Below are 19,637 nucleotides of genomic sequence, written 5' to 3' on the forward strand. Positions count from 1 at the left end.
GCGTTGCAGTAATCCAGGCGAGAGTGGATCAATGCAACAGTGAGGGTTTTTGTTGTTTCCATAGTGAGAAAAGGGCGGATTCTAGAGATGTTCTTTAGGTGTAAGCGGCAAGAGCGGGTAAGGGATTGTATATGGGATGTAAAGGAGAGATTGGTGTCAAACATAACACCCAGACAGCGCACCTGCTGCCGGGGTGTTATTGTGGTACCACCCACGGAGAAGGAAATGTCAGATTTAGGGAGGTTAGTAGACGGCGGGAGCAGAAGAAGTTCAGTTTTGGAGAGGTTGAGTTTCAGATAGAGAGTGGACATGATATTGGAGACTAACGGACAGACAGTCACTGGCGTTCTGTAGTACAGCGGGGGTAAGGTCGGGGGAAGACATGTATAGTTGTGTGTCATCAGCATAAAGATGGTACTGAAAGCCAAATCTGCTGATGGTCTGTCCAATTGGGGCCGTGTAGAGAGAGAAAAGAAGGGGGCCAAGGACTGAGCCCTGAGGTACCCCGACAGCAAGAGGAAGAGGAGATGACGTGGAGCCAGAGAACAAAACACTGAAGGAGCGGTCAGAGAGATAGGAAGAGAACCAGGAGAGTGCAGTGTCCTTAATGCCTAGTGACTGGAGCCTAGAGAGTAGGAGATGGTGGTCAACAGTATCGAAAGCTGCAGATAGGTCAAGAAGAATGAGCAGAGTGGTCACCGTTACGTTTTGCTGTCAGAAGGTCATTGGTCACTTTGATGAGTGCAGTTTCAGTCGAATGTAGGGGGCGGAAGCCGGACTGTGAAGGGTCTAGAAGGGAGTGAATGGAGAGGTAACGGGTAAGGCGGGAGTAAACTAGGCGTTCCAAAAGTTTAGAGATGAAGGGGAGATTGGAGACTGGTCTGTAGTTGTTTGTGCAGGATGGGTCGAGAGCAGGTTTCTTTAGTAGTGGAGTAACGATGGCATGTTTGAAGGAGGATGGGAAAATGCCCGAGGAGAGGGAGAGATTAAAGATTGTAGTTAGGTGGGTTGTGACGACTGGAGAGAGACTGGAGGAGATGTGAGGGATTGGGGTCGGTAGTGCATGTAGTCGGACGAGAAGAAGAGAGGAGTCTGGAGACTTCTTCTTCTGTTATGGGATCAAATGTGGAGAGTGAGCCAGGGGAGATGTAGGAAGGGATGGGAGTCACAGCACTTGGTGGTTGGGAGCAGATTTCTTGATGGATATTATCTATTTTTTCTGTAAAGTGGGAGGCCAGGTCATCAGCACAAATGTCTGTGATAGGGGCTTGTGCTTTTGGCCTGAGGAGGGAGTGAAAAGTGTCAAAAAGTTTCTTGGGGTTGTTGGCTAGTGAGGAGATCAGGGTGGTGAAGTAGGTCTGTTTGGCAAGGTGAAGGGCAGCGTTATAGGTTCTTAACATAAATTTGAAGTGGATGAAGTCTTCTGGTGTGCGGGTTTTTCTCCATAGGCGTTCAGCACTCCTGGAGCATCGCTGGAGAAGTTGAGTTTGCGATGTGAGCCAGGGCTCTTTTACTCTGTGTTTGGAGGTTCTGAGGGTGAGGGGAGCTACTTGGTCAAGGGTGCTTCTAAGAGTGTCATTGTAGTGATGAACAGCCAGATTAGGACAGGAAAGAGAGGAGATTGGGGACAGAGATGAGTGTAGGGAATCTGAAAGTGTCTGAGGGTTAATAGCTTGTAGACTTCTGACTGTGTGGTAGGTAGGAATGAGCTGGGGTGGGCGAGGATTTGTGAGCGTGAAGGAGAGAATGTTGTGGTCAGAGAGTGGAAGCGGTGAGTTGTTTAGGTGGGAGATTGAACAGAGCCGGCAGAAGACCAGATCAAGGGTGTTACCGTCCTTATGTGTCTCAGAGGTTGAAAGCTGTGAGAGGCCTAGAGAGGTGGTTAGTGATAGAAGCTGGGATGCAAATGTGGAATTAGGGCTGTTAATGGGGATGTTGAAGTCTCCCAGGATGAGGGTTGGTAGTTCTGAGGACATGAAGTGTGGCAGCCAGGCTGAAAAGTGGTCAAGGAAGAGGGTGGGTGAGCCTGGGGGCCGGTATATGACCGCTACCCTGAGGGAGAGGGGACGGAAGAGCCTGATGGTGTGGACCTCAAAAGAAGGGAATAAGAGTGATGGGACTGGGGGGATGACCTGGAAAGTGCATTGTGGGGACAGGAGTATGCCAACTCCACCACCAGGTCTGTTTGTGGGTCTCGGGGAGTGAGAGAATTGTAAGCCACCGTAGGAAATGGCAGCAGGAGAGACAGTGTCAGAATCCTGAATCCAGGTTTCAGTGAGGGCCAACAGATTAAGAGAGTTGTTCAGAAAGTAGTTGTGTAGGAAAGGAAGCTTGTTACAAGCAGACCGTGGATATATATAAAACATATATATATAAAACATATATATAAAACAATATAAAACATAAAAGCACTCTAATGCAATATGAAGCATAGAGGCACCCAATATATTGCATAGAAGCCATATGGTGCAGAGAAACACTCAATGTAATGCATAGAGGCAGTCTGATGCAATATGATGTACAGAGGCCCACAATATAAAGCATGGAAACGCTATAATGCAATCTAAAGCATAGATGCTCAATATAATCCGTAGACCCAACCGTTGCTCTCAATCCTGTTGAGTGGTGTGATTTTCTTTCTTTACCTTTCCCTCTGTGTCTCTACGGCTAGGGCCATGAGCTGCCACTCTGAACGGAACATCTCATTTGTCAGCCTGACCCCACCTGAAGGAGCTAATTACTGAGCTGCAGCTGGAGGGCCTTCATGGAGACACTGTGCTGCATTAACCCCCTGTGTCCTCCTATGGATAGAGTAGTTAAGTCGAACCATGAGATGTAACCTGGACATATGGCCTTATTATAGCCTAGAGGTGCAAGGCTAATCTGCATATATGTGAACAAATACCTCATCACCTGAGCAGCTTTCAGCACAAAGGCATGAGACTAGCATCCGTCCAGAGGCCTAGGCCATCAACAGCATTCCACCGTGCACTTACCTGTGCTGGCTCCATACCTGCTAGAAAACAGGGGGAGCTGGTAATGCCGAGTGCCCACCATGGAGGGAAGCGGAGTCCCGTCAGGCATGCTGCATTACTGCCAATGATTTCTTCTCCTGTGCCCCACGAGATCCAGGAAACTCGCCCGTTGCCTGTCTCGTTCTGCACAACCGCGTTCTACAGCGGAACGCACGCCGACCTGCTCTGGCATTACCGGAGGAGCGACGCCTTCTTCTCCCCCGATTTCCGTAAGTAGCAGTGGCTTGCAGGCCGGCGTCAGAGCCGAGAGCCTCGACTGTGGGAGGAAGCGGCTCTACCCAGGAGCCTCGTCCGCACCCTGGTCTCTGTGGCTGAGGGACCCCCCTAGGAGGGTTTCAGCCCCGGGCTGCTTGACAGGGGGAAGGTTTGGCCCAGCCGCCCGATCCCCCTGGGCCCGTCAAACGTTCACCTTCTATCTTCACTCCTCCTGGAGCAACCTCTCCTATGACCGTCCCCTTTGGGACAGGAAAAACACTGGAGGCTGGAGGGACCTTTTAACCTCTCTGTGATCCTGTCCCGCTATAGGTCAAGGGAGGACTTCCTCCATGGTGTTGTCCAGAGGGACGAAATGGAAAACATGAATATTTCAATGTGAAGCGAAAAAAAGAGAAATATGCAGCACTCCAGTCTTGGACCCGTAGAAGCGAGTAATCGCGAAATGGCCGTTGTCCGGCACCTCCCTCCCCTAGCATTCCTCTAACATCCTGCATGTCCACTTAACTATTGATGGAATTTATGTGAAATAAAGACGCACAGTTTTTCAGCTATATCGGTGAGTGCTGCATATTTCTCCTTTTTTCGCTTCACATTGAAATAGATCTGTGGCTGACACCGCTGAACCCACAGCCAGGCATGGTTGTGTGTGACAATGGCTGGAACCTGGTGGCTGGTCTGTGGCGATGCGAGCTCACACATGTGCCATGGCTGGCTCATGCGCTTAATCTCATTAGTCAATGTTTTCTGAAAAGCGACACAGAGCTGACAGATCTGCTAGAAAAGTACAACTCTCTGCGTACCCATTTTGAAAGTCATCTCCATCTTCATCCGCCCTTGCTGTGCCTCAGCGGCGCTTGCAGCTTCTGGCTCACTGACTGGTGTGTGATGTCCTCAGGGGATGGAACTCTACACTGCAGATGTTGGAAAGGATTTGTGAGCAGAAGAGGGCATTTGGTGACTAATCTACCAGCATCAACAAGGTTGTCGGTAATCAGTTCTGACTTCACACATAAGATCTCAGGAGTGGACATGGATTTCAGACATATGTGCCATCCTCCAAAACTTTGAGGAATCCACCAAGTTGGTGGTTATTTATATAGAGCAAACATATTTGCAGTTTAACAGTTTCAAGCACAACAGTCCTAAGTAATAACGACAACAATATTACAATAATTAAACCAAAATAAAATGACTCTGCTCGTGACAGCTTGCATTCTACACTAAGTAACAACGATATCAATAATTAACCCCCAAAAATGCAATCCTGCTCGTGACAACTTACAATTTACAATGAGGTGGGGGAGATAAAAACTACAGGGGTATATTTACAAGAATGTATTTACAACTAGCTGAAGAGCCCGGCGCTGCCTGGGCATAGTTACTAACTGTGGTTAGTTATAGCAAATTATAATTATCCTCCATCCCATAGTCCCGTGCCCATATACCCATCATACATAACCACTATCCCATAGTCCCGTGCCCATATACCCGTCATACATATCCTCCATCCCATAGTCCAGTGCCCATATACCCATCACACATCCTCCATCCCATAGTCCCGTGCCCATATACCCGTCATACATATCCTCCATCCCATAGTCCAGTGCCCATATACGCATCACACATCCTCCATCCCATAGTCCCGTGCCCATATACCCGTCATACATATCCTCCATCCCATAGTCCAGTGCCCATATACCCATCACAGATCCTCCATCCCATAGTCAACCATTATGACATCATAATGAGCGGCAGGGCTTGCAACCTATGATAACATCAGCATCGCCATGGCAACCATTATGACACGCACACACTCTTTCCCCATTATGTAGATAGGGGCATTATGACATCATAATGAGGGGCGAGGCTTGACACGCACACTCTTTTTCCACATTATGTAGATAGGGGCACAATTATTTGGTAAATTGGAACGCGCAGGGTTAAAATTTCACCTCACAACATAGCTTAGGACGCTCTCGGGGTCCAGACATGTGACTGTGCCAAATTTTGTGGCTGTAGCTGCGATGGTGCGGATGCCTATCCCGGACATACACACACACACACATACATACATACACACTTTGAGCTTTATATATACGATGATGTTTTTACAATGATATTACTGAGGTTAGTCGAAAGTCGTGGAGGCCTGAGGACAAGGAGGAGGAGATCATGGTCAGTCGTACTCTTGGTAAGGACACGGAAGTATTGACTTTTAGCAGTCTTACACGCATGGCTGAGTTTATGTTACGCTGCTTTTCCCGTCACCCTTGCATTTTCAAAATTTTGCTTGATGGGCAATACTGATTGGTGACACTTATAGACCCACGCTACAAGGAGAACTTTATATCTCTTATTCCAGAGGCAGACAGGTGTACTAAAATGTTGGAGGACCAGAGGGCCCTTCTTGCGGAATTATTAAAAAAATTCCCATATGAAAACGCTGACAGCAGAGGTCTCAGTTCATTGGCGAAGCAAGGAGTACAGGTGAGAGAGACACAACTCCAATCCAGCAGACGCAGTGGTACACTGGCAAAGTTCGGGGAGAGTTTTCTCAGACCATCCCATCGCCCTGACCCCGAGGCACGGGGGACTCTCACAAAGAGTGCAAAGTTTGGGAAAATGCTGCGGGAGTACCTTGCTGACCGCACCAACGTCCTCTGTCATTCCTCTGTGCCTTATAATTATTGGTTATCCACGCTGAACACGTGGCATGAACTTGCTCTCTCTACTGCGCACGTGCGTGGTACTCATGGTCAAGGAACGCACAGCGCCTCGCTCTCTGGTGGTCAGTGGGCACACAGCGCCTCGCTCTCTGGCAGTATCACTTTTAGTGGCGGGAGCCAACGGGAACAGCCCTTTGCAGCGCCAGTGCTCTAAGGATGGAGCACACTGCTCAGCCTCCTATGCGCTGCTTGTCCACGCCAAAAATCTCTGCTGTCATGCCCGCTTTCTCTTAAGCTGGCCCCCTGCCTCTAGGTCACTGGGTCTGTCCGTCTGCTACAGTTTGACGCGGCGTTGGCACTTTGGGTGCGTAGTGCACTGCCCCCCTTGCTGCTCACACGCTCACAGCTGGGGACTCACTCCTACTTTGCATTTTTTTCCTCAGCTTCCGGACAGGTTCCCTGTCTAAACATGCCCCCTCTTCCTGGGTAATGGGGTCTGTCCGTTCCCCTATTCCTTCCCCTGGGAAATAGGGGACGCAGCCTTGACAATTCCAGACCCGATGCAGCACATGTACCCGCAGCCCGGTCATCCTGACCCCATACATATCTGGCCAATCAGTTCTTTAATGCAAGCATCATTACATCCAGAACAGTTTCATTTTGAAGGACTTTGTGGCTCATATCAATCCACAAGATGACACTAGTCATCTTGTCTCCTAGTCTCCAGCATCCATACTACCCAGTTGCACACAGTATGTTACCTGCCTCACTAGAGACAACAAAACAATGGACTTGTTCTTTGCCAATGTGAGAGGGGCATATGCCTCGTCAGCCCTACCGCCCCTTGGAAGATCGGATCACAACCTAGAGCACCTCCAACCCGTGTACAAGCCACTTGTACAGAGAACCTGCTGTCACTCGCACTGTGAGGATATGGACTGAGGAGAGTGATGATGCTCTGAGAGACTGCTTTGAAACAACCACTTGGGAAGTGCTGCAAGATTCATATGGTGATGACATGGATGGTCTCACACACTGTATAACAGACTACATTAATTTCTGTGTAGACAACATGGTACCCACAAAAGTAGTGAGGTGCTTCTCTAACAATAAACCAGGGATCAGCCCCGGAATAAAGGCTCTTTTCAAAGAGAAGTTGGCCTTCAGATCAGGTGACAAGGGCAGGCTGAGAGAGGTGCAGAAAGATCTGAAGAATCTAATCAGGCAGGGAAAGGCTAATTATAAGACAAAGATTGAACTGAAATTGTCACAGAAAAGGATTCATGAAGTCTGGGAGGGTCTAAAGCCTATGTCTGGGCATAGACAGACTGTCGCCAGGATGGTTGTAGATAAAGAGGGACTTAATGAACTTAATCTATTCTTTAACAGATTTAATCACACACTGGCTGCTCCTGCCCCTGCATATCATTCACACCTCTCTGCTACAATAACCTCACCACCTGCTGCAACTTGTCAACTGAGCCAGGGTCTGTTCTTCACAAGTACCCAGGTTGCAAAAGAACTGGATAAGATCAAAGTTTTGAAGGCTGCAGGTCCTGACGGTGTTGAGGTAGGGCTAAATTAACCCTTCACGGTTGAGCCAGTGATTTCCAAATTAATTCACAGGGCGTTGCTAGCAACTGGGAATGACCACACGGAGACGGGGGTCTCTGTACGGGAGGATCGAGGCAGATCACTGAGCCCCTTTACTGAATCTCACATTACATAGCATTCTGCTTAATTATGCAAAGTATACAGCAACCAATAGAATCGTAATACATGTAAGCCAATAGTATTGCAAGAGAATCAGAATATGTCCCTAGCTGCGTGATGTAGAATATAGAACAATAGCACATTCTTTTAGGGTCTCATCTCATATCTCATATCTTGTACAAGCTGGAACAGTCTGGCTTCATAACAGCCGTGAACTTTCATCTAGTTAAGTTACAAAATTTAACTCGTAAACAGCAAAATGGCGTCGCAAGCACAAAAATGGATCCCGGAGAACAAGATGTCCTGTACATCTGAATACTGTACTTCACAATTCCCCCCTAGATAAATTTTGATAACACATATGCAGCATCAGAGGTGCTATCCTAAGCTAACAGCTTGAGGGGTACTGGTCTTCACATGACTGATGCCGTGTTACCAGTCATGGCTGTCGCGGCGACCCGTCCCCCCCTGTATACTGCAGTTCACGAATAACAATTTTTGATGCCGGTGGTGGAGATCTTTTGTAGGTAGCCATGCGCTTGGCTTCAACATCTTCATCAAGTAGCCTTTTAAGATCGGTGTAGAGAAGAGCAGGGGCAACGACACCTTTGGTATCATCATTATCTGGCTTAGTGCAGAATTTCCTAATACATACAGAAATACACCAAAGAACAAGTTTTAGTATCACATATACAACAAGGATACAGGCAGCAATGTGTAACAAGCTCTGTAAGATCCCAGCTCTCCAGCCCCCAATTCCCTTAAACCAATTGGCTGGATTGAGAAAGGAGAAGGTGTCTGACCACCAACTGTCCTTAGTACGATCATTGTCTTTATCGTATTGATCTCTGAGTCTTTGAATGTCTTCTAACTTTAACTTCATAGTACTGTTAGGATCTATATAATGACAGCAAGCGGGTCCAATGACCTGACACATACCACCTTGTGCTGCTGTTAAGTAGTCCAGCACTATAGTTTGTTGATTAGTGACTATAATAAGTTGATTTTGGACAGCAACAGTAGTGTTAAGTATGTCCAATATATCCCAAATTTGATCATCTAGATAATCTGTGGCCCTAACCAATTTATCCCACATTTGTGTAATCATAGGGTAAATGAAAATGGAACTGACAATTTTATTGGCCACACTCATCTGTACTAAATGTGGTCTCCCTGAAGGGCAGGGTGAATTGTCCGCAGCTCTTTTGTATAATGTATGTTTGGGTATAGCCTGTGTATCCAACTGTTTGTTCGGAATAACTAAGGTGGCCGGGGTCAAGCGACCCAGAGAACAAGTACCTCTTACCCCTACTGGCAACCATTTATAAGCATTGTCTCCACATACCCAGAACATGTCATCAGGTAAATCCCATAGGGCTGAATGTTGCAGTACCAATCTATAAGTTAAGTCTATGAATGCAGATGCATTCTGAAGCATACACCAAGCTGGAGATTGTCCTAAAGGACTACAATCACCTACATCGGGATTTCCACAAGTGGGGGTTCCTGGCACATATTCAGAGGACTCATTACAAGATATATTGCCAGAAATACTGGCACAGGTTTCGTTAGAACCCTGGGGAAACAAATTAGAAAATTCCCATGACGTGTTATGTAACCTTCTTTCTAGCAACATTGGTTTGAAGGCATCAGTAGAGTGTGAAGTTACATTGAATCTGACTTGTAGACCATACGTTGGAACTTGCCCCAGATTGGTTACACTAGTCTTATTCTTAGGGACCCAAACCCCCCCCTTTGTAGGCCAAATATTGAAGTTGTGTATTACTTCCTGAAAGGTTACCTTGCCACCAGGGGTATCCCACCCATCCCACAATAGGTATACCAACAGTTAAATTCCATAATTTAGCATTATCTGTGGCACTATTAGCGAGTGTGTCAGAACAGTCAGTCCAAGCAAATAACTCCTCGGGTGGAACAGGGATAGCCAAAAAGGGGATGCTTGTGGCTGACACTGGTGAATACGTGCAGATCCAACAGTCTGCCAGAGACTGGGAATTGTCCAACAAATCTCTCAGTAATTTTTCATGATGTTGTATAAACTTATTATTCAAGGACGTTGGGGAATTTAGGCTGTACCATGCGGTTACCAATAATAACATGGAAAATGCGAAAGACCAAAACATTATGCCCCTTCATTTGCTATTGGCTTGTTGGGTGATGAGGAGGACTTCATAGGGACCGTCATACAAAGGTTCTAGTCCGTGCTTCCTGACATGCCTTTTCACGACTACCAAATCACCAGGCTTCAGGTTATAGCAGGTGTCGGTTTCTGCTGAATCTGGAAAAGAAGAGGAAACTAGAACATGGGCACATGGGTGTTAGTAAAAAATCTTGCTAAGCTGAATAACATATTGAACAGCACGGTCAGTTTCTTCTGATAACTGCTGAGGCTGGAAATTTGCAACTGGGGGCCTAGCACCAAACAATATCTCATATGGGGACAGGCCATATTTTACAATAGGGGTAGTACGAATATGGTATAGTACAATGGGTAGGAGCTCTGGCCATGGAGCCGTAGTCTCCTGCATCATTTTGGTCAATTGTCCCTTCAGTGTGCCATTCAACCTCTCAACTTTCCCACTGGATTGTGGGTAGTACGGAGTATGGAGGGCTACAGTGGATCCAAGCATTGTCAAAACTTCTTGGTACACATGAGAAGAAAAGGCCGGACCTTGGTCACTTTCAACAACTTCTGGAACCCCATATCTGCATATAACTTCCATCACCAGTTTCTTCGCTGTGGTCTTTGCAGTCATGTTGGTAACAGGGAATGCTTTCGGCCAACTGGAGAACCGGGGCCCAGTAGAATTTTTGCACCAGTGTGAGGGCCTGATTCTTTCCTCGATGTGTAGGCCCATGTGCCCATATGGCAATAGCAGGGTACATCCGCTTAGGGAGACACACGAGTTGGTCCTTTTTCCAGAGACCATTATCCATACGTGCCCCATCAGTCTTCCATTGCTTCACCTCTTCCTTTGGAGACATTCTCTGCATCGTCATTAAGCGGTCTCACGGGGTCCGACAGAAAACTTCAGTCTGTTGTAGATCCTCAGGTTCTTGTAGGGTCAGTGCTTCTTGTAACTGTTTACGCTAAGAGCGTGTGGTCACCACAGTTGGTATGTTTGGTTCAACGGGTTACAGAGCGACGGCTTTTGCTTGCATATCCGCAAATGCGTTGCCAACAGTCTGTGGTCTGGTCCTAGGACCGTGCACCTTAACTTTGATAATGGCCAACTGAGTAGGTAATTTGATCGAGTCCATGAAGGTTTTAACAGCTTCAGCATTTTTCACTGGGGTTCCGGCAGTAGTAATAAACCCTCGATTGGCCCATAGAGCCCCAAAATCGTGAGCAATACCAAATGCATACCGTGAATCCGTGTATATATTAGCCCGTCTGTTCTTGGCCAAAGTACATGCAGTAGACAGAGCCTGGAGTTCTGCTTCTTGTGCTGACTGTGAGGGCGGGAGCGCAGCTGTGTGCACTACAGTGTCCTCTGTGGTAACAGCATATCCCGAGTGGAATCTACCAAACTCGTCAGCATATCTTGAACCATCCGTGTATAACACCAGATCAGGATTTGGGAGTGGATTCTCACTGACATTTGGTGGAGTAGCTGTTTCTTCAGTCAGAAGTTGGGAACAGTCATGTTGGAGGTAATCCTCATCACTGCCATCTTTCCTTATAGTTCATTATACCGTCTTTCAAGGCGTTGTAAAGGGGTTGCATTATGCGGGATGCATCCGGTATCCACTGACAAAAATAAATACATAGTCCAAGAAAACGCTGGAGTTCAATTTCATCTTTTGGGATAGGAAGGGAGCTGACAGCTATTTTTCTTTCTTCTGCGAGGTGTCTGGCACCCTGAAGGAGACAGTGACCCAAGAATATCACTTGACCAAGGCAGAAGTGAAGTCTCGAGGCCGAAACTCGACAGTTCAGTGCTTCCAGATGCTTAAGGAGGCTAGCAATGGCAGAAATGGCAAAAGACACCTGCTCATATTTTTTTTTTTTTTTTTGCAAACTGGTTGGGATTGTTTTAGGCCCCTTATGGCATAACTGTCCATATTAACTGTCGGCCATGATAAGTGAATGCAAATAGAAACTGGCAGTCTGGGTGTAACGGAATGCTAAAGAAGGCATTGGTAAGATCAATAACTGTAAACCAAGCAGCATCCTGGGGTATTTGGGACAAAAGAGTATGAGGATTAGGCACCAGGTTTGAGAAACACTTTTACTGGTTCTACAGGCATTTTCCCTATATCAATTGACCCTTTTGACCAGAGTTTAGATAGTATCTCTGAGAGGTATGGGGTGAGTCGTTGATCCTCAGGCAATATTGGGAGTGGATCTGAGCCTATCAGGGCCATCATAACAGTAGGAAGGGCATGCAAAATACAGATTTCCTCACTGTCTTCATCTACATAGGGATTATATAACAAAAAAAAACATCTGACCATCATCTTGGAATTGTATTCCGGAGCGGAACTGTGATAATTAATCTACCCCTAGTAAATTTACTGGACATGTGGGAGAGATCACGAACTGAGCAGTAACGAGAATTAGCAGGGAGGGGCCGAGGAGCAAGATTCCCACTAGCTGAAGTCTGAAGAAGGGGGGCGAGAGTTTGCTGTGTGGGCTGAAGGGCACACTGTGTGCTCGCAGCTGCGGTGGGGGCTAGAGGCTGCTGTTTGCTTTTTTTTTTTTTTTTTTCTCTCTCTCTCTCCTGAACAGAGCAGGTTAAAGTCTGAAAACTTTTTTTTACTTTCAATGCATCAGCCGGGGTGGAATTCTCAACGTCAAGTCTAACTGAAATTATTGCCTCTTGCAATTCGGGTCTGAGGCCGGACATCAAAGCTGCCACAAAAAGATATGTATGGGCTTCATTATACAGTGAGCATCCTGGGGTATTTGGGACAAAAGAGTATGAGGATTAGGCACCAGGTTTGAGAAACACTTTTACTGGTTCTACAGGCATTCTCCCTATATTATTTGACCCTTTTGACCAGAGTTTAGATAGTATCTCTGAGAGGTATGGGGTGCGTCATTGATCCTCAGGCAATATTGGGGGTGGATCTGGGCCTATCAGGGCCATCATAACTGTAGGAAGGGCATGCAAAATACAGACTTCCTCACTGTCTTCATAACGTAAGAGCCATCTGACCATCATCTTGGAATTGTATTCCGGAGCGGAACTGTAATAATAAATCTGCCCCTAGTAAATTTACTGGACGTGTGGGGGAGATTACAAACTGAACAGTAACCTTGGGAAAAGGTCCCACAGAAATAGGGTTTATAAAAGTATATTAATTGGGTCTACCATCTACTCCGATTAAAATAGCAGGGGAATGACAATCTCTGAAAATGTTCGAGTCTGGCACAGTGCCAGCATTAGCAGGGAGGGGCTGAGGAGCAGGTTTCCCAGTAGCTGAAGTCTGTGGGGGGGGGCAGAGTTTGCTGTGTGGGCTGAAGGGCACACTGATACTGATAAGGGACTGTGAACTCGCAGCCTCGCTGGGCACAATGGTGGGGGCTGGAGCAGCTGCTGGCTGCTAGCTTGCTTTTTTTTTCTCTGTACGCTGAACAGACGGGTTAAATTCTTCTGAAAACTTTTTTTTTTTCTTAGCGGGGACTGAGGCTGTCAGCGGTGGCTGATAATAGATACTGTGAGCGTTTAACAAAGAAAAGGTGGGGGCTGCCTCTCGGTCTTCTTGTACAATTCTCATCTAGCAAGGAGACCTCTTCTTTCAAATCATCACTTTTAACTATTAGTCTGCCTAACACATTAGTATCATTAATCTCAGTTCCTTCTTTTAATCACTTCCTCACACCACAGACATTTGCTTGAACCACAATACATCCCGTCCTTGCCATAATAATAGACAATTTTTCCTTCTTCAACATAGCAGTAACAGAAACAATCAGAATTCACTTCCTCTGTTCTTCCTAACACCTTCGTCACACAATTCATGTGCCAAGCCACAAAATTCTTCTTTTCCTTCCACAGATTCTCTCATTTAGAGCTAAATATCCTTTAGTTGTGCACAATACTGGAGCGGCCGTCTCAGTTTGTTCCACCAGGTCAACCCCATCTGGGAAGCCCAAAATTCGCGGTACTCAGTGAAAGGAGGAGGGCGTCTCAGACTATCCCTCCGGACACCTCTGGTTATATACAGTTGTGGCCAAAAGTATTAACACCCCTGCAATTCTGTCAGATAATACTCAGTTTCTTCCTGAAAATGATTGCAAACACAAATTCTTTGGTATTATTATTTTCATTTAATTTGTCTGAAATGAAAAAACACAAAAAGAATTGTCCTAAAGCCAAATTGGATATAATTCCACACCAAACATAAAAAAGAGGGTGGACAAAAGTATTGGCACTGTTCGAAAAATCATGTGATGCTTCTCTAAATTGTGTAATTAACAGCACCTGTAACTTACCTGTGGCAGCTAACAGGTGTTGGCAATAACTAAATCACACTTGCTGTCAGTTGACATGGATTAAAGTTGACTCAACCTCTGTCTTGTGTCCTTGTGTGTACCACATTGAGCATGGAGAAAAGAAAGAAGACCAAAGAACTGTCTGAGGACTTGAGAAACCAAATTGTGAGGAAGCATGAGCAATCTCAAGGCTACAAGTCCATTTCCAAAGACCAGAATGTTCCTGTGTCTACCGTGCGCAGTGTCACTAAGAAGTTTAAAGCCCATGGCACTGTGGCTAACCTTCCTAGATGTGGACGGAAAAGAAAAATTGACAAGAGATTTCAACGTAAGATTGTGCGGATGTTGGATAAAGAACCTCGACTAACATCCAAACAAGTTCAAGCTGCCCTGCAGTCCGAGGGTACAACAGTGTCAACTCGTACTATCCGTCGGCATCTGAATGAAAAGGGACTGTATGGTAGGAGACCCAGGAAGACTCCACTTCTTACCCCGAGACATAAAAAAGCCAGGCTGGACTTTGCCAAAACTTACCTGAAAAAGCCTAAAACGTTTTGGAAGAATGTTCTCTGGTCAGATGAGACAAAAGTAGAGCTTTTTGGGCAAAGGCATCAGCATAGAGTTTACAGGAGAAAGAAAGAGGCAATCAAAGAAAAGAACACGGTCCCTACAGTCAAACATGGCGGAGTTTCCTTTATGTTTTGGGGATTCTTTGCTGCCTCTGGCACTGGACTGCTTGACCGTGTGCATCGCATTACGAAGTCTGAATACTACCAACAAACTTTGCATCATAATGTAGGGCCCAGTGTGAGAAAGCTGGGTCTCCCTCAGAGGTCATGGGTCTTCCAACAGGACAATGACCCAAAGCACACTTCAAATAGCACTAGAAAATGGTTTGAGAGAAAGCACTGGAGACTTCTGAGGTGGCCAGCAATGAGTCCAGACCTGAATCCCATAGAACACCTGTGGAGAGATCTAAAAATGGCAGTTTGGAGAAGGCACCCTTCAAATATCAGACACCTGGAGCAGTTTGCCAAAGAAGAATGGTCTAAAATTCCAGCAGAGCATTTTTAAGAAACTCATTGATGGTTACCGGAAGCGGTTGGTCGCAGTTATTTTGGCTAAAGGTTGTGCAACCAAGTATTAGGCTGAGGGTGCCAATACTTTTGTCTGGCCCATTTTGGGAGTTTTGTGTGAAATGATCAATGTTTTGCTTTTTGCTTCATTCTCTTTTGTGTTTTTTTCATTTAAGACAAATTAAATGAAGATAATAATACCAAAGAATTTGTGTTTGCTATCATTTTCAGGAAGAAACCGAGTATTATCTGACAGAATTGCAGGGGTGTCAATACTTTTGGCCACAACTGTATGTATATATCTATATATACCTGAGTTACGTATCCTACCCATACTGATTGGTGACACTTATAGACCCACGCTACAAGGAGAACTTTATATCTCTTATTCCAGAGGCAGACAGGTGTACTAAAATGTTGGAGGACCAGAGGGCCCTTCTTGCGGAATTATTAAAAAAATTCCCATATGAAAACGCTGACAGCAGAGGTCTCAGTTCATTGGCGAAGCAAGGAGTACAGGTGAGAGAAACACAACTACAATCGAGCAGACGCAGTGGAACACTGGCAAAGTTCGGGGAGAGTTTTCTCAGACCATCCCATCGCCCTGACCCCGAGGCACGGGGGACTCTCACAAAGAGTGCAAAGTTTGGGAAAATGCTGAGGGAGTACCTTGCTGACCACACCATCGTCCTCTGTCATTCCTCTGTGCCTTATAATTATTGGTTATCCACGCTGAACACGTGGCATGAACTTGCTCTCTCTACTGCGCATGTGCGTGGTACTCATGGTCAAGGAACTCACAGCGCCTCGCTCTCTGGTGGTCAGTGGGCACACAGCGCCTCGCTCTCTGGCAGTATCACTTTTAGTGGCGGGAGCCAACGGGAACAGTCCTTTGCAGCGCCAGTGCTCTAAGGATGGAGCACACTGCTCAGCCTCCTATGCGCTGCTTGTCCACGCCAAAAATCTCTGCTGTCATGCCCGCTTTCTATTAAGCTGGCCCCCTGCCTCTAGGTCACTGGGTCTGTACGTCTGCTACAGTTTGACGTGGCGTTGGCACTTTGGGTGCGTAGTGCACTGCCCCCCTTGCTGCTCACACGCTCACAGCTGGGGACTCACTCCTACTTTGCATTTTTTTCCTCAGCTTCCGGACAGGTTCCCTGTCTAAACATGCCCCCTCTTCCTGGGTAATGGGGTCTGTCCGTTCCCCTATTCCTTCCCCTGGGAAATAGGGGACGCAGCCTTGACAATTCTGGACCCGATGCAGCACATGTACCCGCAGCCCGGTCATCCTGACCCCGTACATATCTGGCCAATCAGTTCTTTAATGCAAGCATCATTACATCCAGAACAGTTTCATTTTGAAGGACTTTGTGGCTCATATCAATCCACAAGATGACACTAGTCATCTTGTCTCCTAGTCTCCAGCATCTATACTACCCAGTTGCACACAGTATGTTACCTGCCTCACTGAGAGACTGCTTTGAAACAACCACTTGGGAAGTGCTGCAAGATTCATATGGTGATGACATGGATGGTCTCACACACTGTATAACGGACTACATTAATTTCTGTGTAGACAACATGGTACCCACAAAAGTAGTGAGGTGCTTCTCTAACAATAAACCAGGGATCAGCCCCGGAATAAAGGCTCTTCTCAAAGAGAAGTTGGCCTTCAGATCAGGTGACAAGGGCAGGCTGAGAGAGGTGCAGAAAGATCTGAAGAATCTAATCAGGCAGGGAAAGGCTAATTATAAGACAAAGATTGAACTGAAATTGTCACAGAAAAGGATTCATGAAGTCTGGGAGGGTCTAAAGTCTATATCTGGGCATAGACAGACTGTCGCCAGGATGGTTGTAAATAAAGAGGGGCTTAATGAACTTAATCTATTCTTTAACAGATTTAATCACACACTGGCTGCTCCTGCCCCTGCATATCATTCACACCTCTCTGCTACAATAACCTCACCACCTGCTGCAACTTGTCAACTGAGCCAGGGTCTGTTCTTCACAAGTACCCAGGTTGCAAAAGAACTGGATAAGATCAAAGTTTTGAAGGCTGCAGGTCCTGACGGTGTTGAGGTAGGGCTAAATTAACCCTTCACGGTTGAGCCAGTGATTTTCAAATTAATTCACAGGGCGTTGCTAGCAACTGGGAATGACCACACGGAGACGGGGGTCTCTGTACGGGAGGATCGAGGCAGATCACTGAGCCCCTTTACTGAATCTCACATTACATAGCATTCTGCTTAATTATGCAAAGTATACATCTACCAATAGAATCGTAATACATGTAAGCCAATAGTATTGTAAGAGAATCAGAATATGTCCCTAGCTGCGTGACGTAGAATATAGAACAATAGCACATTCTTTTAGGGTCTCATCTCATATCTTATATCTTGTACAAGCTGGAACAGTCTGGTTTCATAACAGCCGTGAACTTTCATCTAGTTAAGTTACAAAATTTAACTCGTAAACAGCAAAATGGCGTCGCAAGCACAAAAATGGATCCCGGAGAACAAGATGTCCTGTACATCTGAATACTGTACTTCACAATGGCATCAGTGCAAAGCTAATCAAAACCTGCGGGCACCAGCTGAGTGAGATCATTACATATCTGTTCAATATGAGCCTGAGAATAGGTATAGTACCACAATTGTGGAAATTATCGTGTGTGGTACCAGTTCCGAAGAAACCTTATCCGAAAGACCTTAATGACTATAGAGCTCTAGCATTGACATCACACCTGATGAAGGTACTAGAGAGATTGGTTCTCACACGTCTCCGTCCTCTAGTGAGCTCGGATATGGACCCTCTCCAGTTTGCCTACAGGCCGGGCATTGGTGTGGATGATGCCATTATCCACCTTCTAGATAGGACTCTCTCTCACCTGGAGAAACCTGGGAACACTGTGAGAATGTTCTTCGATTTCTCTAGCGCTTTTAATACCATACAGCCAGCTCTACTGAGAGACAAACTGGGCCTTGTTGGCATGGACCTCCAACTCTCCACCTGGATCCTTAACTACCTCACGAACCGACCTCAGTTTGGAAAGGTTCAGGACAGTGTGTCAGACACAGTGATCTGCAATACAGGGGCACCTCAAGGTACAGTTCTTGCCCCTTTTCTCTTCACACTGTACACTGCGGATTTTAAGTGCAACTCATCTAGCTGCTACTTGCAGAAGTATTCTGATGACTCTGCAATAGTAGGCCTCATCTCAGGAGGAGATGAAAGAGAGTACAGAGATACTAACCAAGCTTTTGTGGAGTGGTGTCAGAGGAACCACCTTAGGATTAATTCCGTGAAGACCAAGGAATTGGTGGTGGACTTTCGCAAGGGAAAAAATCCACCAGTAGTGGTGAACATTCAGGGAAATGACATTGAGATAGTCGACACCTATAAGTACCTTGGTGTGATCCTCAATAATAAGCTTGACTGGGCCCATCACTTGGATGCAGTGTACAGGAAGGGCCAAAGTAGGCTTTATCTGCTCTGAAGGCTGAGGGCCTTCGGAGTTAGAGGGGCACTCCTTGCATCCTTCTCCAACTCTGTTGTGGCATCAGTCATCTTCTTTGGTGTGGCGTGCTGGGGTAGTGGCATATCAACCAGGGACAGAAATAGGCTGGACAAACTGATTAGAAGGGTCAGCTCTGTCTTGGGATGCCCCCTTGATCCAGTTCAGGAAGTAGGCGACAGGAGGATACTGGCCAAGGTGAGCTACATGGTGCAGAATGATTCCCATCCCATGCATGAGACCGTGACAAAGATGTGCAGTACTGTCAGTGACCGGCTACTTCATCCTAAATGTGAGAGGGAGAGCTATCGAAAGTCCTTCCTTCCTGCTGCAGTTAGGCTGTATAACCAGCACTGTCCAAAATGGAGAACGACCCAAACAGTGAACTGATAGATCCAAAGTTGTGATAGTCCGGTTACATCTTTTTTTTTTTTTTTTTTCGTATATGTACCTACCTAATGTCAGTGTAATGCCTTTATGCATCTGTATCTGTACTTGTTCCTGCCTTGCTGCTGTAATGCTCTGAATTTCCCCTTGGTGGGACGATTAAAGGATTATCTTATCTTATCTTAGTCTCATACTTCAAAATTTTGGTGGTAAATCAATTCCCCATTGTTAGGTTGTGTATGTTTTGACTTATGACTTTGGACGGCTCAGTCCACATACGCTTTCCAGACGCCAGCCATTTAACATTTCCACTGGCCATCCAGACTCTCTACTTTGTCCTTCTTTTGGCTACCATTGCAAGGATTTATTTATTTCAGTAAACGAGATTTTTCTGATGAAGGTCCTATGCTGGACCGAAAACGTTTAAACCTTTCTGTCTGGATGCACAAAATAAAAGTGTCTGAATATTTCACATATTGACTGCAAAGATTTTTGTCATTTTTTGATTGATGGGTTGGATACCCGACTTGAGCACCAACAACCAAGCTATTCCTGAGTGCCGTGCTC

The sequence above is a fragment of the Dendrobates tinctorius genome, unplaced genomic scaffold, assembly GCF_039654945.1.
Source record: "Dendrobates tinctorius isolate UK_male_01 unplaced genomic scaffold, ASM3965494v1 ptg000038l, whole genome shotgun sequence".
NCBI classification, from domain to species: domain Eukaryota; kingdom Metazoa; phylum Chordata; class Amphibia; order Anura; family Dendrobatidae; genus Dendrobates; species Dendrobates tinctorius.